Raw genomic sequence first — 27,295 nt, 5'->3', positions numbered from 1 at the left:
TCGGGTCTGCTGTAAATTTGTAATTTGGATTAAAAACCGAATCTTGTATTTGGATTGCATGTAAACAGGTCCAAGTTACATGATTGTAACTATTCTTGATCAATTTTAAAGCAATCCAAAACCGAAACAGAACACTTGAGTGTGATCTTGCCAAAAAAATAACATTTGAGGGTGGTTTTGCCAAAACCAAATCATGGAAGTCCAAGCACATCTCTATTAATTACACTATCTAGAAGTGTTTGCAGTTTTTTGACACAGCCTTACATTATTATACTATGTATATTTATACTGTGAAGCCACATTACTGTATTTTTTTTTGCTACACTTGCTGCTCCTGATGTACACTTGGTGCATACGCATGTTACTGTAGTAAAGCTGGAAGCCTCGTGAGATGCACCCAACCAAGCATATGGAAATGCACTTTTTTTGTGTGTGCATATTTTCACACTACTGTTTGAGGACCAAATGATGAACACTGCTCTACATTAACCATGTGGTCTTTGGGTAGGCTGAGGGTGTGTGATAAAGGCTGTTTCATAAAGATAATGACTTTAAAACGTAAGGGCAGCACAGATGGTGTAATGGTTAGCATTACTGCCTCTCAGCCCTGAGGCTGTGGGTTCGATTCCCACTATGGCCCTAACTGTGGGGAGTTTGTATATTCTCCCTGTGTTTGTGTGGGTTTCCTCCTGTGGGTTTCCTCTGGGTACTCCGGTTTCCTCCCATACTCCACAAACATACTGAAGGTTAATTGGCTCCCAACAAAATTAACCCTAGTGTGTATGTGTGTGAGCATGTGGTAGGGAATATAGATTGTAAGTTCAACTGCAGTAAGCTCGGGTTTAAGAACTGAATCTCATTTTGGATTGCATGTAAACAGGTCCAAATTACACAATTTTAGCTGTTTGTAAAAATTAAAAAAAAACACAACCAAATCAGAATCAAAACACTTGAGGGTCACATGGGGGTCTGCACATATCTCTATTCTTTATTTTGCACAAATGCATCTTCTTTATGAATTTCTTCTGTAAAGTCACTTTGCACCACATTGTGGTTGATTTCTTTCACCAGTAACAGAAATACTGAAGCTGGCAACAGTAAAAATATTACAAATTGCTGCATTCTAACTCATTTTTATATATTTAATTTCTTTTGCTAAAATATTACTTTTTTGACACCCTTGTATATCTTATATAACATAATACACTAAGGGCACATTGACAACATCTTTGTCAGACTATTACATTTTCAGTTTGTATATTTGTGCACATTCACACAATTCTGCTGTTAAATTCTTCTGAACAGAGTAATAGTTAATCAAATTACATTTACAGTTATGTTCCAATTACGGCGACCTCCAAGTTTTTTGAAGGTCAACAACATTTTAAAGGCATTATAATTAGTGACTATATGTTATACATCTCTCCATTGTTTGGGATTTATGTCAAATGTGACTATGGGCCGTTTTCAATTAGACCGGTCAATTTAATGGGGATGAAAAAGGGTGGTACTCTGGAGCTTTAAAACCTGGGGCTATTCAATTTCAGCCCCTTTTTTAAATAAGCCCTTTTTAACACCCATTAAAATAACATGTTAATAGGCGTTAACACAGAATACATGATAACTTCACGGACCTATGCGTTAACAGAGTTGCGGCACCCACTCTTTAACTTAATCCCCGTTAAGTGCAGCAAATTGAATAGCCCAAGGGCATCAGTTAATCAGTTAAGGGATTGTAAATTACCAGGGCTACTTGTATTCCCCCTAGATCTTATAAAACATAAATATATCTTACCTTGAATTTTATATATTGCTGCAGTCTAAAATTCTCAGCATACAACTTGATGTATTCTAAAGTCTTGCTGTTGGGTAGGAAGTTGGGAAAATCATCTGGCATTGGAAAGTCACTGAGACACATCATCTCTTTAGAAACGTTGGTGACCAGGGATGCTGGCTCTTCCATCCTCCACTTTATCCTAAAATGATATTTTAATATGTCAATTAGATAGTTAATAGTAGTTTATATTTCTTATATTACTTACATGCAGATTTTTAATGTCATTAATAAATCCAAGGAAATATAACAAATGTGCACTTACTGTGAACCTCTAGAGGACTCCAAGGTCATCACTTCTTTCGAAGCAGATGGGCTCCAGTCCCTCTTCCACACATGCTTTGATAGCTCCCAAACCGCTGAATCCAGATCTAATGATTGCAACAGTATTAACCATTGTGTTTTCTAAGGATTGACAAAGAAATAAGGTAAGTTTACTTTTAAGCCTTACAGTCACATCATTCAACCAGTGGTGAAGCACCAAGTATATTTCATAGCAAGGTCAATAAATGTGTGCACACAGCAGATACCTACAGTCATAGCTGTTATGTAAAATGTAATATCCAGTACTCCAGTATAATTTCTACTGAATGAAGCAAGTCTTTCCCATAATATGCTATTTTGTATACCCTTAGTTATATGTAAGCACAACCCCAATTAAATAATGCATATTTGTCAGTAGTGGTTGTAATATTTAGCATTTTATGATTATATCAGTTGAGCATATAAAAGATTTCCTAACTATATATAGGCTATGTGCATCCATGCCAATTGATTTGCTGCCACATGCAAAGGCTATATTCTCCTGGAAAGGTGGAGAAGATGCATACATGGGAGATTGCCTGGTAGGTGGGTGGTGGCAGAGTCTATTTGTTCCCACGGGGGTAGATGTACTAAGCCTTGGGGGCCTAATCACCATGATAAAAAATTATCATGGGATAATTATGTTTTAAAATTGCAGAGATTTCAGTGCAAATATCAAATGCATTCATCATGCCTCCTTTACTTAACTATAACTTCCGAAAAGATGTTATTTCTGTGGAGACAGCTTTTGCGTAAGGATATTTCACCCTCTCTGATGCTGCTCCATCTATATTTGAAAGCTGTCTTCAGACTCCGGTTTTTGGGGGGCTGGGGAATCTCTAGTTCCCTGGGGGATAGGAACTAGCTGAAACTACCCACTGGTGGCCCCAAGCCACTTCTATTTTTTAAGCACAGAACCAGCTCCAGAAGTCAAGTAGTAGCCAAGCTAGGTGTCTCCAACCACTGTGTGTCTGGAGCTCTCCAGTTTCCTGTGGGCTAAAAGTATTACTGTAGCCGAGAAGCCTATATTTTTCCAAATGTGGAATTAGCTCCAGGAGCCTGATAGAATCAGAGCTAGGAGTCTCCAACCACATGGTGTCAAAGGTGTCTGCAGCAGGAGTGGGGTGCTTGGGGTGCTTGATTTTTTACCCTGATTCTTACCTGGTTCCGGGTACCCCCAACCCATCTGGTAGTACAGTCCAGTAGACCAAGGTCCAATCTTTTTAAATGAGCCTTCCAAAGTCTTCCTGCAACCCCCATCTCTGGAAAAGTGCTCTCTTATTCCCCCTCTGAACCTTGCTAAATAATGCAACAACTCTTAAGTCTATAAGAGAGAAAGGGACCTCACACTTTGAACCAGTCCAGCTAGGTTCCATGCTCCCCCAAACCTAGCCCATGTTTCCAATGAAAAGCTGAGAGGCAGCCCTATCCAACATTCCCAGACTCATCCATCTGCACTGCTGCATGACGGCACTAAAGCCACATGACTGACGATGCCCCAGACCATTCCACTGCTGGCAAGAGGGTGCTTGCCATTTAACCATGGTTCTGACCTGGTTCCCAGATTCCTCGAACCTCACCAGTGGTACCATGTGAGAGCTGAGAATCCCCCCTTTCCAAAGGTACTGAAGCACTGCCAGCAGGAGATACAGCCATTTAAATAAGACCAGATCTGGCTGCAGAGACAACCCAGGCATCAGATTGACTCTGGACAGTCATGTGATGACAGGGCACCAAGTGACATGGGACAGCACAGGCCAGCCAGCAAGAGCTGTCACCCAGCCTATGGGACTCTCTGTCGCTGCTGACTTCCAGCAGGCACCACACTGCGCAGCCCTGGGTCTGTCTACAACCACCCCCAGCGCAGCCTTGAAAATCTCACAGTTCACTTTATCTGGTCGATGGTGGTCCGACACCCAGGAAGCTACTGTGGTGGCTCCAGGACCTCTTTATCAGTACACACGGATCAATTATTAGGTGGACTTCCAAAGGGCATAGGACACCTCAGGGAATATGTGGCAATATTAGGATACAGTGCAGCAATTTCCCCATCTCAATACTACAGTAAGGGGATTGAGGTTATTATCGGAGGAGAATTGTAACCAGGAGATATCAGTGATAAGTACAGCATTACAGGAATGGGTCTGTAACTTAATTTACAAAAGTAGGTGAAAATATTAATTTTCACATACTTTTTTTTAGAAATTAAGGGATGATGAGTAGACCCCCTTGGAGAGAGATAAAGAGGAGAGCGATAAATGACCAACCAATCAACTCCTAACTGTCATATTTCAAACACAAACCTGTAAAGTGACAGTTAGGAGCTGATTAGTTAAAACTTTATTGCTCTCCACTTTATCTCTATCCAAGGTTAGTACATTTCCACTTTAATTTCTTAACTGGCTAATTTAAATTAACAGAATGCTCAGAAATTGTCAGATTTTTATTTTAAATAACTGTATATTTAAATATTTAACTGAAAAAATATAAAATAAAAATGGAAGTCGTGTCAGGTGAAACGCTCGTCTTGCTTCCGGGTAGTCTCCGACAGCCACTATTGGTATCAGGTATTTACTCTTTTTGAGGGACACCCGGGCAGCACCATCTCATTTAATGTTCCCCCTGCACTGTGATTTCATATCAGAGGGGTGAGTCGTGTCATTTGCTGACCCGGTGATGTTTTCTCCTTCTTTCTCAATCCTTTGGGTTCAAGTGGAGTGTTAGCGGTGCCGATTGGGAAATCTCTCATTTATTCTGGCACCAGGAATATTATATCACTTAACTATTACCACTGAACACTCTTATCTGTTCTCCAGGTGTATCATATTCTCTCACTGTTCCGCTAGGTAGCCTGCACTTTATACAGCAGGCTATTTATGGAGTTGACAGGGGAGTTATTTTGGACATCTATCTGACTATATTTCATACCCTCATGGTATATGAGTTAGGTCCGCTCATGCTCCATTCACTACAATATGTACATGGAGTATAGCAGCAACCTACCCATTACTAATAAGTGAGCGGTTACTTTTCTATTTCTATTTTAGTATAATACCTGATTTTTTGTATGTTCCTTCATGTCCTTAACTTTCACTATATCTTTATGATTTATATGAAATTTTGAATATGTGAATATTTTTGTGCTGTGGTCTTCATAATTCAGCATTGTGCGAACTACTCATTTATCTGGACATGTATGATGTATTATGCCGCAATTTTTGTTGGGCAATATATGCTTTCTGAACAATTGATTTAGGGACATACAGAGGATATTTGGTGGGTGGACATATTCCACCACAATACTTAGATGTAGCAGCGTTTTGTATCAATATTTGATACATATTATTCTGATTATCAAACTTATTGTTATTTCATTAGATTTTTCACCCAGGCTATTTTCAGATTTTATTATGGGTATGCTATAATGTATCATGTTTTTGCAACTATTAGAGACCATATGTGATGTCTTAACACCTATCTTCATTGTACTTGGTTACACAATATGAATCATTTGTGACTATTTTTTGGTCTCTTGCATGTTGTATATTTTTATATGAGACTTCTATTTATCTCATTTCTATTAAGAAGAGACTTTGTTTTCATACCCAATCACTAGCAGGTAACCATTGGATGGTTATTTAATTTGGTATATTCACTAATACCCTGCTTAACTATATATATGTGTTGTTTGTCCTCCATTTTTTCTGTCCTGAATTTTATTTTATCTATATTTCCAAATAAACGTTAAGTTTTATTTATTTAAGCAGAAGAACTGTGCCCCTACAATATAGAGTACTTTCTTTTACCATGTAGTTTACTCTTTGGGTGCACCTCCTATCACATATTGGGTACTACTTCCCAATTATGACTTCATGATTAAGGAGTGTTTCTCTCTGCTGTCTCACAATAATACCAATATTGGTACCAGTGCTTGGGGTTTCCCCTCAATTCCCCCTTTCCCCTCATTTTTTACTAAAATATAAAATATGCATAGAGGGTGTCTTGCACCCCCCATGTCCATAGGCCCTAAAAGTAAATGGTGGCCTTCCCCTGGGTGGCACCCAGTGCGGGCAGGAGAGTATTGAGCACAGCGAAGCCATGCACAAGTAAAAGAGGGCATGACCTCTCAGGTAGGGGCATGGCATTGTGAGTAGGGGGCGTGGCGACATCGCCCGAACCCCAGTTTTATTCATTCTGGGGGTGCCGGAGATGCGGACTTCCCCTGGGAACCAGTCTATTTGCATTGCGCTCCCTCACTATGTCAGGAGCCGAGTGCTGTGCATAATGCTACAGTGCTGTACCCAGCTCCTGTCACTGAGGAAGAGTTGGCACTTTGGTATCAACGCTCAGCGGGTGACACCTGGGTGAGGCCCACACCTCCCTTGTGATGTTACTGCATTATATAATTATTTCCCACCATCAGTGTTTATAGATCCCTCAGCAGAAAAAGATCCCTAGTGGCAATGCCACCACACCCCTCTAGAAGTGATCTCATCTACTGTATATCTGCAATTATATTATGTCAGGCTTGCACACAAAAAGTATGGTGGTCGCTCACATCAGCTTAATGACATTGCACAGGTGCTTGCAAAGGGCGGGGTTTACACTAAACTACAGAAAAAAGGGATATGCCCTCCAGCACACTCCAGCAATATCAACAAAAATACTTGCATCCTACATAATAATAGAAATTCAGATGTATTAGTTACATACATTTGCAAATATATGAATAAGCACCAGGCCACCATCAAGGCTCCTCTATATGGCGTCCCTAACATTATTGTGTTCACGAACGAGGTGCAGGGAACCCCAAAAGAATCTAGCCAAGGACCATCCCCAGGACATCACATGAAAAGGGGAAAAAAGGTGATAGTGAAATGTAAAGTATAGATGTGTAAAGATAAATCAATGAGTGTTAATATAATGAGAAAGAGTTAAAATGACATAAATAATAGACAAACAAATATAAAAGTGATGAAAAATATCTATGCGAATTAAGTGGTGATGCCCTGAAAAAGGCCCAGCCAGGGCAACTCCGGGGGCCCCATGCCCAAACGCTCACCCCAAAATAATTGTTGCTACCTAATAGTAGCACCCACTCTGGGTCATATAATTACAAATTAATGTACTGCATGATAACAGCACATGTATAAGCCGAGAGCTGACTCACCTAGAAGGTACCCCAAAAACCTCCAAATGGCACTATATGGACCAGCACATCCTCCCAATGCTGGCTCCCTTCGTGCCTCACAGAACTGCAAACAAAAAGTATGGTGGTTGCTCACATCAGCTTAAAGACATTGCACAGGTGCTTGTAAAGGGCGGGGTGTACACTGAACTACAGAAAAAAAGGGATTTGCCTTCCAGCACATTGCAGCAATATCAACAAAATTACTTGAATCCTACATTATAATAGAAATTCAGAGGTATTAGTCACATACATTTGCAAATATATGAATAAGCGCCAGGCCAGCATCAAGGCTCCTCTATACTGGCATCCCTAACATTACAGGGTTCAAGTCCAAGGCGCAGGGAACCCCAAAAGAATTATGTCAGGCTTACAAGTTTTTTGGCGTATATCCAGTGGTGGCTCCAGAGGTTAGGCTGCAGCAGAGTTTAAATTCAAATAGGGGAGCCACACAACTGCCCTTCCAAATGCTGCCAAACATCACCGCCTGGGACTCACTGGCAGTTGGTGTGGCTTCCTTATTTGAATTTTGGACTGTGCTGCAGCCGCACCTCTGGAGCAACCACTGCGTATACCTAAGGAATTAAATGATTAATAATTGTCCAATCACACAACAATGTCCTTGATATGAGCACTCTTATACATATAGTATAAATTCTTGGCACATAAAACTTCAAGTAAACATAAAGAAGTAGGACAGTTGTATGGATATTATAAAGTTAGATCTTGTATTGGTTATCAGTCACAACACTAGTCATCTGTTTATATAAATACAACAACTTTATTCAAAAGCCAGTACTAGATTAATAACAATAGTATAATTATGAGGGTTAGAGAAAATGTTTGCAATAACTGCTCCTAGATCCATGCCAGAATACACTTCAAACATTTATATACAAATATAAGACAACTAAATAAAATCAGAGCTCATCTGATGCTGTCTGAACGATAGATGCAGAAAAGCCCAAAATCCTGTATCTCCTTATGCCTCACTGACTTTCTGTATTTGGTCTTACACCAGTCTTATCATAGCAAAAACACAAACAGATATTCTACAGATTATAACAATTACACATAATCTTGCAAGAATATGTCTACTATATATATATAAAGAAGAAGTTTGTTTGTTGGTGAATATCTTCCACAGCTCTCAAGATATAGCTGCCAAGTCTTACATAGTTACTTACTATAAAAAATTGCGCCATGTGATTACCCACAGCAGCATATGCTATGGTACGCTATGGTGCGCAGGGCAATCACATCATGAAATCCTATGAAGGTGCGGGTGTGAACACTCACGGGCGTACGCAGTACCGATGTAGCAGGACACATTTGTAAGATTTGTTTGTTTGTCTGGTTATGCATTCGGAAACCCCTGAACCGATTGGGATGAAACCAACACCAGGTGGTCCAGTTAGATCCTGGCCAGATTTTAGGGAGGTTAGGGTCCTGGATGGATGTCCCGTTGCTGTAAGCTGGGCAGAACTTTGACCCAGGGAGCCTGTCCTGAGCCCTCCATTGGATGGTATTAGGTGAAAACTTCAGAGTGGTAACACTGGATCCCAGAAGACATACTAGAGGGTTAAGGTCCTGGGTGGACCGCCTGTTGCTGTAAGCTGGGCAGAACTTTCACCAGGGGACATTGGGTAGAAATTTGATCCAGACAGCCTGTTGGGCCTTCCACTGGATGGATTTGGATGAAAACTTTACAGAGGGGTGGAAATTGGTCTGGCATGCCTAATGGAGTGGTCGGGTTCCTGGATGGAACTCACAGCGGAGTGCACTGGGCAGAACTTTGACACAGAGAGCCTGTTCTCGGCTCTTTACTGGATCTATTTGGATGACATCACATAATAAAATGTAATACCTTGAAGATACACCCCTGCACTAATTGGGATCAAGCCAATGCATGGTGGCCCAGTTGGATCCTGGCCAGGTTTTAGGGGCGTTAGGATCCCGGTCGGACCTCCTGTTGGTGTATGTTGGGCAGACCTTTGACCTGGGGAGCCTGTTCTGGGCCTACCACTGAATGGATCAGATGACATCACATAAAACTTAATATACCAGCTGAAGTACCCAACATTAACTGGGTTTAAATCTTCAAGTTATTAAGTCATCCATTAATGTTCCATACACCTAAACCTTCCTTGATAAATGCTCTAGAAAATAGTAAAATCTGTATCAAAATCCATCCAGTGGTTTTACCTATCACAATGTATTAGATAGGAAGGATCAGCCCACATGTAATAATAGTTGATAAAATATTTACATTTACTGTAAAGTGTACATCACTAATACAAGCTTATACTAGTCATGTACACTTTACAATAAATGTAACTTTTTTCATCATATATTACTACATGTGTCCTGATCCTTCCTATCTAATACATTGTGATGGGTGAGTTTATTTACATTTTTATTGATCTTGCACCATTGTTTTTTATTATGCATTGTATATAAGTATATGCGGAAACACAGAATTTCCCTGTGATGCCCCACACACCTTATATAACAACCACAACTTACTATTCCTCCATAGAGAGTGTACAGCAGTAGACAGTAACTATTACAAATTAATAGAACATTTACTGACAACACAACTGTCTAGCTCTCAAATTACTGCTAATGAAGATATAAATTGACCTTAAAACTACTATAGCTATTATACATATATGTAAAAGCATTTCTACAGTCACTCTCCTAGATGTAACTGACACAGGAGCACGCCTCTTCCCAAGGACCCTAAAATATATACCTGGGGAATTAACAATGCATCTGCAAGTCTGGTCAAGTATAATAGGCATGTTCTTTCTGTGGTACCTCAGGCATAAGGTGGGCCTACCCATGATGGGTCCTATGTGAGATATATACACATATAGAGCAATAGTGTATATAATATTAATATAGGGGGTCATTCAGACCCACTCGCGAGCGGCAGTCTGCTCGCAAGTGGGTCGATGGTCCCCACTGCGCATGCGCATGATGGAGGGAGCTCCGTCGTGCGCATGCGCGAGACCCAGCGAGCGAAGGACTTTCCATCGCTCGGGGTCTCGCACCAAAGGGGGCGTGCTGTCGATGTTGATTGACAGCACGCCCCCTTTGGTGGGCATTCCGGAGGCATGCCTGCCAGACAGAGGCGTTCCTATGGGAACGCCTACCGTCTGAAGCCGGCCCCACTGACATCACTAGTGATGTCAGTGGGAGTGATTTTGGCTCTGATAGAGCCAAAATCACTCCTGGCCTTGCGGTTGAGAAACCCGACCACAGGGTTTCTCTTGCAAGTCCGATGGTCGTGATGGTCAAGACCATCGCGACCATCTTGTTGCACGCTTGTATATGCTGTGGGTGGTGACCCACAGCTATACGAGCATCCAGGAGGACGCTCCATTTTAATGGAGGTGGGCCCGGATTCAGAGCGAGCGCTCTGGTCAGAGCGTCCGGCTCTGAATCAGGGCCATAGTGTAAATATTAATATTTTTGTTGTCTAATTACTATCTTGGGGCTGCAGACCCCACAAGATTAACCCAGAGCGAACAGGGGGAACAGAGGAGGAGTGAGTAATGGTGAGTCAGAAGCAAATTGCAAAACATGGAAGCTGCTTGAACAGGTGGACAGTTAAGTCAGTTAAAGGGGGTTTCTCCCAAGGTAACAGACCAAATAAGGGTCTGCGCTAGTGTAGTGCTACTGGTGGTAGCAGTGATCACAGTGTGCTGTAGAGTTGGTTCTGAGTGAGGGGAAGCCTGAGGCAGAGGAGCTGCATACCTGGTGCTATGGGGATAGAATCCAGACTGTCAAAGTGCCATGCTATCTGACATGGCAGTGGAAGCGTAACTTCCCAGCAATAAGTTCTGATATCTTCCGGAGCATGCGGCAGGCACTGGTAAGGGGAAAAAAGGGGGGGGCGGGTGGACCCAGGGCATATAGAGGCCTTAAATGATAAATGAGCTTGTCATGACCTATATAGCTAGCCATAAAACATATATTTAGACAAATAACTAATATAGGGTATATTCCAAGTTTGATATAAGTACTGGTAAGGTCAAAATAATACAGTGCAGTCTTTGTATTAGACCCGTGATACAGTGAATATTACATAGGCATGACCAGTGTGTTAAATAAATACAGTGAGAGTGGTTGGACTCTGATAAATAATCATAAACTTTATTAGAACTGTGTTATAAAAAGCAATGGTATAAGATCAATACAGCTGTAACCAATGTGCATGAGTTACTTAAGGGAGACTAATACCAGTATACAACATAAAAACAACATTTAACATGACATTCAAATCAGTAAAAACCACAGTGTGTATGGTGTGCATAGCGATATGCTGGAAAGCGTTTTACTCACTCCGCATCTATGATAGATGATAAGTCTGTAGAAGTCCTGAATGGACTAAGCTTAGTGTGACTGATGTCACTCTATGTCAATCTTCTACACTGCATAAGGTATTCCTATACCGTGTTTGTAGAGGTGTGGTCAGTGCCATAGAGGTGCTAAAGTAAGGCTCCGATTCCATCTACCAAAAGTCCACAAAGACACTTAAGCTGGCCACACACTAGAACAACTTACATCCAACCTGCCAAATTGTTGATTGGTTGGAATGAAAATCTGGTAAGAAATTGGAGTAAATGTTGATCAGAAATTTACTCCTAAATGCCAGAAAACAGATGAAAATGGTCGTCAGGCAAGTTTGTTAAATGTTTGATTTAAACTATTTGTTTATACAACAGTTTTGGTCCATTTTTCAGCGTCTGGGAGCAAGTTGCTGATTGTATTCCTTACCAGATTTTCATTCCTACCAATCTACTAGTTGGCTGGTTGGACAGATAATCTTTAGATGTGTGGCCAGCTTAAGAAACTACCTGGGAGACCAATTATAGCAGGAGTCAGATCACTAACAGCCAACCTGTCCAGTTACGTGGATACATTTCTTCAACTCATAGTAGTATGCCAACCTGGATATATTAGAGACACCATGCACATCCTTAATATATTAAAAGACATCACCTGGGAAGAGGACCTCCTCCTAGCTACATGCGACATCAAAGCCTTGTGCACATGCATTGAGCATGAGATGGGCTGTATCAATGTTAAGAAGAAATTGGAGAAAGATTCATGACTAGAACAACTACAAATTAACTTCAATATAGTATGGGGACATCTTCTATGTCCAACAGAAATAGATGGTGATGGGAACCAAATTTGCACCATCATACACCAATGTCTTCCTGTCCCAATGGGAAGACAAAAATATATGGAACAGCATGCACTATGGAATACAATTGAAACTATGGGCAAGGTACATCGATGATGTAATCATCATATGGAAAGGACCAAGAGATAATTTAGAACAATTCCTATGGACCATCAACAACAACATGGCAAATTTGGAGTTCACGAGCATGATTAGTGCGGACACAGTCAACTACCTGGACTTAACCATTTATATTGAAGATGGACAGATACACACCAAAACATTCATTAAAGCCACTGACTGCAATAGCTATCTGGAGGCCACCAGCAACCATCACAAGAAATGGTTATCCAACATCCCAGGTGGACAACTGAGGAGAATACGACAAAAGAACTACTGGATAATTTTATTGATAAAAAGTACAATCCACATAATCTAGAACAAGAGAAATTGAAAGCAAACAGCATCAACAGGAAAGTTCTCATCAAATACAAAGAGAAACCAGAAGAAAAACTAGAAAATCTCCTGTTCATCTCCAATTATTCACCATAGAGTACATTATTGGAAAAAAGTATTAAGAAACACTGGCACATTTTGAGGGCTGATGAAGACTTGAAGAAACATCAACCGGAATATCCGAAGATTGTAAATAGAAGAGCCCTGACCATTAGATCTGCACTCGTCAGTAGCAATCTTAGAGAAGCATGCACTAAGAAGACTCAAAAGACTACAGGATTTTCAAGATGCAGGATTTGCACAGCTTGCAAAAAGAACAAGTGGAATCACACACAAGCCCCCTTAACAAATAAAATCTTTCAGCAATAACAGAGAATTCAGTATTAAGGATCGGATCAGCTGCCAAACTACAGGCGTCATATACATGCTCACATGCCCCTGCGGCCTACAGTATGTGGGAAAAATAAAGAGAAAATTGCATGTTTGAATACTGGAGCATCTTTGCAACACCCAGAACAAAAAAGATAATCATAGTATCCCACTCCACTTCAAAGAGAAACATAATAGCAATCCAAAGGACTTGCAATTCATTGGACTCAAGAAAATAACACCACCCTGGAAAGGAGGAAATATGGACAACTTACTCAGCAAAGAGGAAACCAGACCATATATGAAATGAGAACACTGACCCCAAAAGGCCTGAACATAGATATGGAGATCGCACCTTTCCTATAAGACAGCAAACCATATTTCAGTCAGTGTACTTATTAATTTACCCTCTGTTTCATACTGTATGGATGTCTTCTCCTTTCTTTTATTGTTAATAATTAATATTAAACACATAGTTTCATATTACCAATCAACATCGCACACCTGTCAGATTATTGTGTTACTTAGAGTATCCATCTACCTCCGTCAAACCGTTTAGGTATTTAATACCATTATTCCTACATTGGCTTTCATATTAATTCTTTTGATATTACATCATAGGTTATTTCCCCCCCCCCCATATCCACATCACTTAACACCTATATACTATGAACATAGCAATCTGAACCCAGACAGGCACATAATATGTGCAACATAGATTATATACTTACCATATTATCCCTTAAAGTACAGAAGAGCTAGATATATATTTAGCTTGCTAATTTTATTCAGATAGCATGGAATGTTTTGTGTTTTATGTTATGTCCCCCATTTGTCCTGTATAGTTATGTACTCCGCACATAGATATGTGCATCCCTGGAAAACCACTTAGTTGGTTTCCCTTCATCAAAATGGCTGAAATAACATCATGAAGGAATCGTTTTTTATATATGGGCAACATCCCTTGTCCAAAATGGCCACTACTGCCTCACAGCCAGGACAACATGAATAGAGCCCCAGCTGGGTGAACTGACATCTGCTATCCTGAGGAAGCCTTACAGGTGAAATGCATCAATTGCAGAAGAGTCGATCCTGACATGTGACTCACAGCTCTCATTGTGGGATGTCTGCTGACAGACCACCAGCTCCACGGGACTCTCAAGGGCTACATACAGGTACTGCACCAGAGAGGGACTGCACCCGAAAGACCAAGGTAACTGTATACCTAGCTAAAGGACTATAAGGCACGGACATTCCAACCATGCCGAATCGGAGCCTTACTTAGCACCTTTACGGCACTGACCACACCTCTACACGCACGGTATAGGAATACCTTATGCAGTGTAGAAGATTGACATAGAGTGACATCAGTCACACTAAGCTTAGTCCATTCAGGACTTCTACAGACTTATCATCTATCATAGATGCGGAGTGAGTAAAACGCTTTCCAGCGTATCGCTCTGCACACCACACACACTTTGGTTTTTACTGCTTTGAATGTCATGTTAAATGTTGTTTTTATGTTATATACCGGTATTAGTCTCCTTTAAGTAACACATGCACATTGGTTACAGCTGTATTGATCTTATACCATTGCTTTTTATAACACAGTTCTAATAAAGTTTATGATTATTTATTAGAGTCCAATCACTCTCACTGTATTTATTTAACACACACTGTGCATGCCTATGTAATATTCATTGTATCACAGGTCTAATACAAAGAATGCACTGTATTATATTGACCTTATCAGTACTTATATCAAACTAGGTATATACCCTATATTAGTTATTTGTCTAAATATATTTTTTACGGCTACCTATATAGGTCATGACCAGCTCATTTATCATTTAAGGCCTCTATACATGTCCCCCCTTTTTGCCACTTCTATGTACACATTCAGTGAGGATTTGTAGTGCCCTCACTAATGCCCAGCAGCTATAACCTAAGCCAGGCCACTGCGGATTAGCGCATCCCTTCCCCATACATCATACTGGTTTGGGGGAGGCTAATTCTTCCTAACTTAATGCAGACTGTGGGTAGAACAGACAGTCCCTCTGAGGAAAGGACCAGGATGGAGGGAGGTGTATCCTCACTGACAGTCTGCATACTTGCCTACTCTACTTGAACCTGCGGGAGGCTCCCAATTTTTCAGGTAGCTCCATGCACCCCCAGAAGAGTAGGCACTTCTCCCTCATCCTGCTGACTTCTTAGAGAAGTGGGTAAGATGCAGAGACACCTACCTAAAATTGGCAGATCCATGAGGTGGAAGTGGGGCCTAATGGCGCGATTCTATAATCGTGTCATTTGGTCCTGCCCCCTATTTAAATAAGAATAAATCACTATTTTCCCCTCAAGTGGGTGGGGCCTAATGATGCAAATTGCCCCACCCCCATCACCTCCTCCCAGAGTGGAAATCATCAAGGTAAGTAAGTATGACAGTCTGTCACCTCAGCAGAGCAAGAGCACGCAACCAGAGAGGTCTGTAACACACCACTCCTGGCCCCCTACACCTCCTTTTCTGCACTTCCAACTATCTTATTATAATTTCTTCAACAGAGTTAAAGTAAAGTGTGCAGGCTAGCTCAGGTCACAGAGCAGTCCTCAGTCCTTCTCACTTCAGTATTTTGCGTACCATGCTTCTAGTTTCATGCCTTACCAAAGCAGCTATAAACTATATTATAAGTAACTCAGTAGCTACAGTATATAAGGAGTCAGGCAGGGAGAAATACCTATATTCCCTCAGACAAGACACAATCCACTGAATAGCATAATTACTGAGTCAAAGTTGTTTAACTACTTCAGCTTTATCAGGTATAATCTAAAGAGTCATTTATATATTTAGTTATTTCAAACCCATACCTCCTAACTGTCCCGATTTTAGTGGGACAGTCCCTCTCTACAGAAACTGTCCCTCTGTCCCACTCGCAGGCCGCAGTGTCCTGCGGGTGGTTGGATGGTTGGAGAATACACTGTAAACACCACTGCTTTGCTCTGTTTGCAGAGCAGCAGTGCCGGTGAAGGAGAATGGATGCCGTCCACATGCGCACGGCGACCATTAAGTGCCGGGAGGAGAATGGGGGCAGCCCACCAGTTGCCAGAGTGCTGGGATCACCCCCAGCATGATGTAAAATGGTGGCGTGACATGCAATCATGCACCTGAAATGACATCAAAGGGGCATGGCCTAGCATAAACTAGACCATGCATCATTTTCATGTGTGCAGCTCCAGCATGAGCAGGGGAGCTGCTTTGAAGATTCCAAAAGTTGGGAAGTATGCAGATCCCTCCAATACCCAGTAAAGGATATGCAGCATCCTCCACTTCATCTACAGTTGGAGGGACATAGCCTAATTCACCAAGATCCATGAGTCTTATGCTTACTGCATTTCTTCTCCTGTAAAGGATAGAGGGGTCTATATACTAAGCTTGCACTTTTCTCAGTGAAAAAGCCACTCCTGACCCCAATATTTACTATCGGGATGCTGGCAGTTGGGATGCTGGCGCCGGGATTCTGACTGGTGTTGGGATTCTGGCATTCTGAGCACAACATCCCAAACTGCCGGGATGCCAACTGCATCCCCTATTTCATACACTGTGGCTGGCATCTCTATAACCTGTTGGAGGGGCCTTGGGTCCGCCACTCTCTCCACCCTTCCCCTATCACCTTTTACGCACTCTCCCTCCCCTCTCCTCTTCATTCCCTCCTAGTTACTTACCTGTTTTTGATCAGCATGAGCTGGGCTTCTGTGGGGCTAGAGAGGCTGCTGTCTCTTCCTGTCTGGAGTTTCGCTGGGTGACAGATGAGTCTCGCTCCTCTTTTCAGATTTGTCAGTCAGTAATGTTAACCTGATCTCTATCTGCAAGTTCACAGTAGAAAGGTACAGTCTGTAAAGTATTTGTTACAGTAAAAGTGTTTTCCAATATTGTTGATGTTACTTGTGTTTTGGCAAGTAGTTTGCAGTCAGTTCCTTGTTCCCTGTTTGAGTGAGTCCAGCAAACTTGATAATCAATAGGTTAAACCTCTGATCACCCCTACTGCAGAGACAACTTTTTTTTAAATTTAAATTATTTTTAATGTGGTCATTGTGTCTGTCTAGTGCATTTTGTATATGGAATGGGATTGAAATAATGACGGCTGTTTAGCTGCCAGTTCAAATCCCAACTACGGCAGCCTGACAGGAGGACATCCTGATGCCGGCTGGTAAGTACCCTAATCCTCCCTTCTCCCTCCCTAACCTTAACCCTCCCTTAGTAGTGCCTAACCCTAAAGCTCCCAGGGAGGGGTCTAACTCTAAATCCCCCTGGGGGTGCCTAAACCTAACCCCCCCTTCCTGCATCCTAAATGTAACCCTCCCGCCCTAACCCTAACCTCCCCTTAGTGGTGCCTAACCCTAACCCCCCTTCTTCTAGCCAAACCCTAACCTTTCCTGGGGGGTGCCTGACCCTAAGTCCTCCCAGGGATCTCTAATCCTAACCCCCCATCTCCGGGGCAAGTATTATACCCTCTTGACAATCGTGATGGCAGGGGTCGGGCTTCCGGTGTTGGTATTAAGATAGGCGTCAGTATTTCGACGCCTATCTTAAAGCCTGTGTCAGGCATGTATAGTCGAGATTTAGTCCGGCTGCATCGTGTCTGTCGGTCTATTAACTACATCCCTTGTATACACATATATTTTACCTTATAAAGATTAATGCTGATAAGTGTCAGTGTAACTTTGATGTTGTTCTGTAATGTTCTTATTATGGGTCTGAAATGCTGTCTAGGGCTGATAAAGCAGAAATATGCCTTTACTTATTTATACATGTAAAACAAATATTAAATGGAATGCCTTACCACGCACAATAAGACTTACCTCTAGTCTTCAATCCTTCAAGCATTCCCTGAAAACTCACCTCTTCAGACAAGCTTATCAGATTCCATAACCAACCACATAACCTTCATAGCTTCCATGTCTTATTACATCCCCTCTCACAGTCCACACTGAACCTCACACATTGTCTTTCTTTCACATACTCCTGACATTTGGCTGACATTCCTGTGTGACTGGATCATGCAGCCCACCAAGAAACTCTGCATACTGGCTGGACCAAATTGCAATATATAGCACCTATCCTTGTGTATCAATGCCTATTTCCCTATAGATTGTAAGCTTGCAAGCAGGGCACTATTACCTCTATGTCTGTCTGTTATTATCCTGTTTTGTTCTATAAATGTTTCCAATTGTAAAGTGCAACAGAATATACTGCGTTATATAAGAAACTGTTAATAAATAAATAATAAATAAATAAATGGATTTCAAAGATTAATTGACCGCAATTATCATTAGTATGTTCTTTACTAAAATATTGATGAAAGCTAACAGCATCTCTTTAGTCTTTCTATTAGATTCATTCCTAATGTATATAACAAGTATTGTATAAACTATTTAATATACTGTGTCATAACAGACAGAATTGTAATACTGTGAAATGTGTTTCTTGGCAGACAAAGAAAGCTGCTTAGACTGGCTTAACAGAATGAAGCGACTGATAAGAAAATTTGTTTCACTTTCAAGGAAACTGACCTTGTATAAATATTTTTAGGGTTAGGCACCACTAAGTTTTGTTATTTTAAGAAGACCGTGAATGCCTACTGGACAAGGGGACCACTCAAGGTAATATAGGTGCAGTGGCGGGCTGGGCTGGGGGGCAGGGTGCCATGTGCCCCCCGGGCAGCAGCGTCATGCGGGCCGCGGCCTCACTGCGACACAGACTGCACCATGTGTGTAGCGCTGACCGGACGGAGTTCAGTCAGCGCTACACAAGTGACAAACACACAGCCGCCGGCTCCGGCAGCTGTGTGTTTGTTGTAAGCAGCAGCCAATGAGATTCTGTCAGACTCTCATTAGCTGCTGCTGCGCCCACTGCAGGAGCCGCTCCATCTTCCAGCTCCCGCAGTGGGCAATGGGAGAGGAGTCATAATGTCATATGACGTCTCTCCCATAATGCAGAGCGGCCCAGCCCGGAAAGGACAGACAGAGTAGCGGATGGCGACGGAGGGAGCGGGGATTCAGGTAAGTGTTTTTTTTTTTTTTTTTACTATGTGTGTCTACTTGGGGGGGAAGCTTGCTCTACAAGGGGGGAGACCACTACTGGGGGCACCACAAGGGGGAACCACTACTGGAGGCACTGCAAGGGGGGGACTACTACTAATGGGGGCAATACAAGGGGGGGACTACTACTACTGGAGGCACTACAAGGGGGGGGACTACTGGGGGCACTACAAAGGGGGAACCACTACTGGGGGCACTACAAGAGGGAGGGACTACTACTGGGGGCACTACAAAGGGGGAACCTCTACTGGGGGCACTACAAGAGGGAGGGACTACTACTGGGGGCACTACAAGAGGGAGACCACTACTGGGGGTACTACAAGGGGGAGATCACTACTGGGGGCACTATGGGGGGCACTACAAGGGGGACCACTACTGGGGATTATAACTGGGGGTACTTAAAGGGGGGGGACTACAACTGGGGGGACTACTACTACAAGGGGGGACTACTACTGGGGCACTACAAGGAGGGGACTACTACTACTACTACTATGGGCACTACAAGGGGAGGGGACAACTACTAGGGGCACTGCATAAGGGTTACCACTATTGGGGGCACTGCATGGGGTGTGGACTGCTACTGGGGGCACTATATAAGGAGCACTGCATAGGGGGTACCACTACTGGGGGCACTATATAAGGGGCTTACTACTGGGGGCACAAGGGTCACTGCACAGGGGGGACCACTACTGGGGGCACTGTATAAGGGGCACTGCATAGAGGAGATCACTACTGGAGGCCTGCATAAGGGGGTCCTCTCCTGGGGCACAGGGGGGCACTGCATATGGGCACAACGACGGGGCTGTCCCTAATCTTTATTTTTACTTTACATTAATCCCATATGGCCAGCCTCCTCCCTGGAACACTTGAGGGGGGGGTGCCATAGCATGCACGTTCTTCGGGCACCCTGGCTACACGCTACTCCTCTGCCAGGGCCACCTGCATGCATTTGCCCCCAGGCTAAAAGTTGCCAGCCAGCCCCTGTGTAGGTGAGTATGTGTAAGTGTGAATGTATGTATTAAAGTTATACTGTGTAAGGTGTGTGTGTGTTTATTTCAACATTTCTTTACAGGTTAACTGCAGGTTTCAGTGGGCCCTGAATGCCCCGCATGCTGGTACTTGTGGTTCTCCAAGTACCAGCATGCAGGGGAGGCTTGCTGGTACCTGCAGTTCTACTGTAAAGACAATGGCCCTGATTCAGAGCCGGACGCTCTGACCAGAGCGCTCACTCTGAATCAGGGCCCACCTCCATTAATATGGAGCGTCCTCCTGGACGCTCGAATAGCTGTGGGTCACCACCCACAGCATATACGAGCGTGCAGGATGATGGTCGCGATGGTCTTGACCATCGCGACCATCGAAACTGCGAGCAGAAGCCTGCGGTTGAGTTTTTCAACCGCAAGGCCAGGAGTGATTTTGGCTCTATCAGAGCCAAAATCACTCCCACTGACATCACTAGTGATGTCAGTGGGGCCGGCTTCGGACGGTAGGCGTTCCCTTGGGAACGCCACCGTCTGGCAGGCACGCCCCCGGCACGCCCACCAAAGGGGGCGTGCTGTCAGTCAACATCGACAGCACGCCCCCTTTGATGAGACACTACGAGCGAAGGAAAGCCCTTCGCTCATCGCATCTCGCACATGCGCACGACGGAGCTCCCTCCGTCGTGCGCATGTGCAGTGCAGACCATCGACCCACTTGCGAGCGGACAGCCGCTCGTGAGTGGGTCTGAATGAGGGCCAATGTTTTTTTCTTCTATTTTTATGCTACATTGACATGATTAACCCGCCACCCACCGCCAAGGGGTGGCGGGATAGCCCCGGGCTATCAGCCTAGGCTAGGGGTGCCAGGGAGAGGGGGACTCCTTTATTGGGGGTCCATCAAACCCCCAGGGATACCTGGCCTGGGCTGACTAGCGGTCAGAGCTGATGCTGCAGCTGGGGGGCATGGTGATAGGGCTCCCCTGGCTGTGGCATCAGTCCCACGTTAGAAAGGGTCCAGGGCTGGTTCTGTGAATTACAGGGAGACCCTACGCAAATTTTTTCCTGTAATTCCAGAACCAGGACTGGTTCCCATAGCCCAGTGCTGGTTGAACTAAGTACAGGGAGACCCTACACAATTTTTTCCCTGTACTTAGTCAACCAGGACTGGGTTTGAAAAGTCCGGGGCTGGTTGTGTTTTGGGGGTGGACCTCACATCAATTTTTTTTCACTTTTATCTATTTGGTTGCTTGTTACAGTCAGATACATGTAGGCATTTCACTGATGTCTGCATGTATCTGTGTGAGAACGAACTGCTCATGCTGAAAGTGAAAGCATGAAGCAGTTCTATGCTGTCGGGGATTTGCAGTTCAGTTTGAAGTGGGATTTGCCATGCGATTTGTACATGAACATGTCAAATCAAACTGAAAATGACTGTTCAAAACCAAATCAAATCGAATTTGTTTTGCAAATCACAAAACAAATCGACCATTAGTAAATCTTGTAAAAAAATGGGGGTGACACAATTCAATTTGAGTTGGTTTGAGGTGAGCTAAATCACACTTCAAATCGACCATCAAATTGACCTTTGATATATTTACCCCATAGTGTTTATGAACACTAACGATCAGTAGGGCAAGGGTCACCAACTTAATATTATCTGTGCAGTGCCTCGCAGTTGGTGGGCAGTTTTTTTTTGTTTTAATTTTATCAAAATATTTTTTTTAATGTGTGTAGATAAAACTTCAGGCCCTGATACTGTTTTCATTAATGAGAACATTAATGGACAGTAGGTCAAGGTCTATTGCCTTAATAATATCAGCGCTGTGTGTTGATATGGATCACAATTATCAATCAATAGAACAGCAGGATCAGCAACCAACTACTAGCGCTGCAGCCGGTGCTCAAGGGCATAGAGGGTTTAAGTCAAGGCATCTTAAATCAAAACAATATTTTACATTGCTGAGAAAAAAAATTGTGAGTGGTGGTTCTGCAACTGCTGTTAGTCAGGCAAATTCTACTGCCTCACGTGACAATGAAAGACCTTCTCACTCAGAATCTAGAAGAAGTGTCAAAAAAATGAACACAGGAAAATGAATACTGAAAAAAAGCACTATGACAGAAGAACAAACAGTGTGTTCAGAAATGTCCCAAACCCCTAAGGATAGTCTAAGTTTGTCTACGAGTGATATGTGTGAGCCTGACCTTTCTGATACAAGACACATAGAGAAGTCTCCTTTTACAATTTCTGCACCTTCTGCCAATGTGGGGATGAGCAGCACAAGTAAAGATGCTGATATAGAAATTGAGGATGCTACTAAGTAAGTGCAACAGGATGAGGGAAATATTTGTATAGCTGATGCCAATAATGAGGATGTTGATGATGAGAATGTTGTTTGTGTTAGTGAGGCACCAGTGGAAGGCTTTTTGCACAAGAAGGCTATTGTCATGCTTGGTCCAGCTCTTATGTGCTGAATTACTTTTACCCAAATCTTGACAATAGTTATCAAGCCATCTATAGCATTTGTAAAGCCACAGTAAGTAGAGGTAGGGATGTTAACAATCTAGGAACATTCTCCCTGTTACATCATTTGCAACGCGTTCATGAAAAGTTTTTGGCAAGATCTGAAAATTTTGCTAAAGTAATAACAACATGCAGTCCAGCCTCAGTTAGCTCACATCTCTCAGCTAGATCCCAGCACCTGCAGTCTCCACCACCAACACATTGATCATAAATTTCATTAACGATCGGAGCTTGTCCTGCATCCAATTGCTAAGGCTAAATGAATTCTCCCCTATCCAGGATTCCTCAGAAGAATCATTGAGCACTAGGCCTGCTACTGCTGCTTCTGGGGGTGGATCTTCATCCCAGAAGGGGACCAAGAATACTAGTAGTAGTTTTAAAAAAATCTAATATTGAGGGTGCTGCACTCGTAAAAATTAAATATATTGATTTATTAAATATTTGCCTTGGCTGAAACAAACAGTGGTCACGCTTGCATATAACAAAAAAAATATAGATTTATTCCAAATTCCAATGATATTGCAATGAATATGTGATGACATTAAATAAAATAAAAAAAGAAAACCATAAAGAAACATATTATTGTTCAACAATTATTTGATAAAAACTTATGCACCATATTAAAATGTATATAAAATAGAGGATTTTTATCCTTATGCCTGTATTCTAGTCTTTGTAAAATAAGATAAAATCTGGATTTATATTTAAACTCCACAAGAAACAGTCCCAACATGTGAATCTGCCAAGCAGCTCTCAGCCATATAATATGGATACAATATTTCAATTTGTTGTAATTATAGGCTTTATACATATTTGCAATGTCCTTATTAAACAGTCTGTGGTGGTTATGTCTCAAGTAACTTGAAATAGAGACTTTTATTACATTGTCCTGCTCAAAAGACTGTAGTTGTCAGCCCAGAATAAAAGAATGGAACTACACCTGGGTGCTACTGGAAAGGCAGCAAGATATACTCACTAACTCCTGTTGTACGATGCAATATGAAAAAATATTAAAATAGAAAGATAGGTAGCGCCCACCTCCTTCTGAAGAAATTCTCAGTGGAGAAAGAAATGCGTTAAGGGTGTCCCTGCAAGCTAACCTGCATTCCTGCCTTGCTGAAGCACTTTTGGAGAAGCAAGTAGAGCTCGTTTCCACTCCAGCCGGCACAGCCAATTGTCTTCTGCAGTGGCCGTAGACAATGGTATGCTCCGGAGTTGAAATACTCTGTGTGAGTGCCTCCGTCGAGCTACAGCCTTTTCACCACGGCTCAGGATTTCTCGCTTTACAGCCGCAGCCAGACCTCAGCTACCGCATCATGAACAAGCGTTGACACGGGATATATTCCCCTTCACACTGCGCATTGACGGCTTATACTGCTCTACTCTCCACGGCTCAGATCCAGTGCACAGCAACATTGACCTAAGCTTAATAGAAAGAAATACACTGTTGCTAACATTGGCTACATCATTTGTTACAATACTGCAATCATAGCTAACAATTGGATATAAGATTTATTGATGTCAGCATGGATTCCTATTAATGGAACTATCATTTTGATACAATAATCAGGCTATTTAATTATTCCTGAGGAGGATTTTATTTGCTCATTCAATCAAATAGAGGTGTATACTAACAGACTCACTGGCCTGATTAACTCATGTGATTGGAGCTTACAGCTGGTGCTCTAATCCTAACTGTTTTATATGTACAACGTTTTTTTCATCATTTTATCTAATACACTACAGTAAATTCAATGTCGTTATTGACTATTTATTATCATTACTGATTATTAATTTTATATGACACTGATTTTTATGTTTAATTAAATATCTATTTCTTTCTACATTTGGTGTGTCTTCTGGGTCTGGTTAGACCTATATGCGCCGTCTTTATTTTTCTTGAAAAAATATTAAGTATAATGTCCCAGTGCCAATCTTGTTCCAGAAATAAAAAGTCTGGATATGCAAGTCCATAAAACTAAACGGTATTCCACTTCATATCGCAGAGTTGTCCTCAATGTAGATGATATGCAAATATAAACAAAATATACTGTATGCATATCAGAAGTTTCTGTACTTTGATGTAATTGGCAATGTGCTAATTGCTATGTGTGGTCATTGTTGCTTTACCGGTCTGACTATACATGCAGGATTTTGCTACAACTATAAGTGATAAACGGACAACACTATACAATGAGTGGCTGGGCACCATTATATGGCACATCCCGTTACACACAGACCCATGTGAGCAGTTATGCGTCCATATATGGGATTCCCTTATGCTTATATATATTTTAATATTTTTATGTTGGTAGCTATATTTGTGAAATGGTAATCAGATGTTGTTGGAGGAAATCTATAATGTTTTCCTGAAATATCACTTTTACTCAGTACTAAATAGTACTAAATAGTGAAAGTAAATGTTGCCATAGTAACCTGTGAACATATCACGTAGTTCCCGAATCCCGTTCATGTGATTGTACATAGCACCGTTGTTCTATTGACTTTACTATAGGTGGAGCAATTTTACATGTCATAACAACTGTATTGACAAACTGACAATTGTGTGTCCATGCAACGAGCGGCCAGGTACTATGGAATGGCACATCCCGCTACATATGGACCAATGTAATCAGTTATGTGTCCACATATAGGTAAGCACTTATGGCTATAACTCATGTCACTTCTTGCCTGTTATATATTAATTTTAACTACATTATGTGCACTATTTCTGGTCTGGTACTTAGATACTGCACCATGAGAAGTTTTCTTTATATACCTGAGCTCCCATTGGTTTGAAACATACACAGGAAGTGAAAGAAACATTTATGCGCCTGTACCAGTTTTCTCCATGAAAGCTACAATGTGAGCATCCATTTTATGTATGTTTCATGCATGATATATCTTCACTTGTGTACAGTCAAAGATACCTTTATATGAATATTCCACGCTCTTGAGTCTAAGCATTTGTGTGAGCATCCTATTGTTACTTCTTCACTGTGATACCTTATATGCAGAAGACTCTTTTTGGCTCCTATGGTTCCAATTAGGATAACACATGTGGTGTGCATCTGAATATCTTGGGATTTTTGACTGGTGGTTCTTTAGATCACATCTGGTGTCAATTAGGTTATTTATTTTACCATTGATACACATATATTTTGTTTTTATTTGCATATTATCTACATTGGGGACAACTCTGTGATGTGAAGTGGAATACCATTTAGTTTTATGGACTTGCATATGCAGACTTTTTATTTCTGGAAAAAGCTTGGCGTAGGGATTTTATACTTCAATTTTTTTATATTATGTTGTGTAAGGTGCTGAAACCATTCAAAGTACTTATCTGTGAAATGAGTTCAGACTCTGCCAGCTTGAGTCAGGTGATTCCCCTAATTAGACTTTTAGAAAAGCAGCTCTAGAAACTGAAGGAGGTGATGATATGAAGTGATTCAGCTAAGTATGTCTGTCTGACTTGTAGATCAAGTCTTTTTCTCACTTCACCAGGATCCTAGGGTTGTCAAGATCTTGAAATTGGATCACTACATTTTGTTGACTGTGCTTGATCCTAGGTTTAGGCCACACATTATGTCTTTCTTTTCAACTGACAGAGATCTTAAGAGATGCAAAGAGCTCCTGGTGAGCAAATTGTCAGCTCAAGTGGCACATGACACGAGGGACATCTCCTCTTTTAGTTTCTCCGGCAACTTAGCTTTCCCAAGAGACCAAATAGTGATGCCGATAAGTCAACACAACATTTCAACATCTGGTCAAGTCTTTAAAAGAGTTGCCCAAAATTAGTGACACCTCTACCATAATGCAATCTGATATGGTCACCACCCTTAGAATGGTGGAGGATTATTTTAATGAAGGTGTACAAATAGTCATGCCAGAAAGTCCATCTCATTACTGGGAGGTAAAAAAGGCAATTTGGAGGCCCTTGTTCAAACTGGCTTTGCTTTACTTAAGCTGTCCACCCTTCAGTGTGTACTCAGAAAGAGTTTTTAGCACAGTCAGCACCTTGTCAGCAATCGGTGTAAGTGGCTGCTTCTTCAAAATGTGGAATAGATGATGTTCATCAAATGATCTATAAATTCCATGAGCAAGACCTTTACTGCCAATTACATCAAAGTACAGAAGCATGTATAATTGTGGATTTTAGCGGGGAGTTAATTTTGAGTGAAGATGATGTTAACATGGATGAGGGTGAGGAGGAGGATGATGACATATTGCCACTGAGAGAAGAAATCATTAACAGCACTGTTAGCTGCCTTAAGTTGATAATTAACAACACTGTAAACTGACTTAAGTCAAATTGTAGTTTGTTTTGTGGGTGTCCAAAGTAACCAACCCC

General features: G+C 41.9%; 1 pseudogene; it reads right to left on the bottom strand.

Moving 5' to 3' along the window:
* LOC148540776 (dimethylaniline monooxygenase [N-oxide-forming] 2-like) overlaps positions 1-5,303 on the bottom strand; it is a 42,785-nt pseudogene extending 37,482 nt beyond the window's left edge.
* Between the last annotated feature and the right edge of the window lie 21,992 nt (positions 5,304-27,295).

This window comes from Taudactylus pleione, unplaced genomic scaffold (genome assembly GCF_031769625.1).
Source record: "Taudactylus pleione unplaced genomic scaffold, aTauple2 ptg000017l, whole genome shotgun sequence".
Classification (NCBI taxonomy): Eukaryota; Metazoa; Chordata; class Amphibia; order Anura; family Myobatrachidae; genus Taudactylus; species Taudactylus pleione.
Note: the sequence above shows the minus strand (reverse complement) of the source record. Positions and strands in the feature narration are given on the sequence as shown.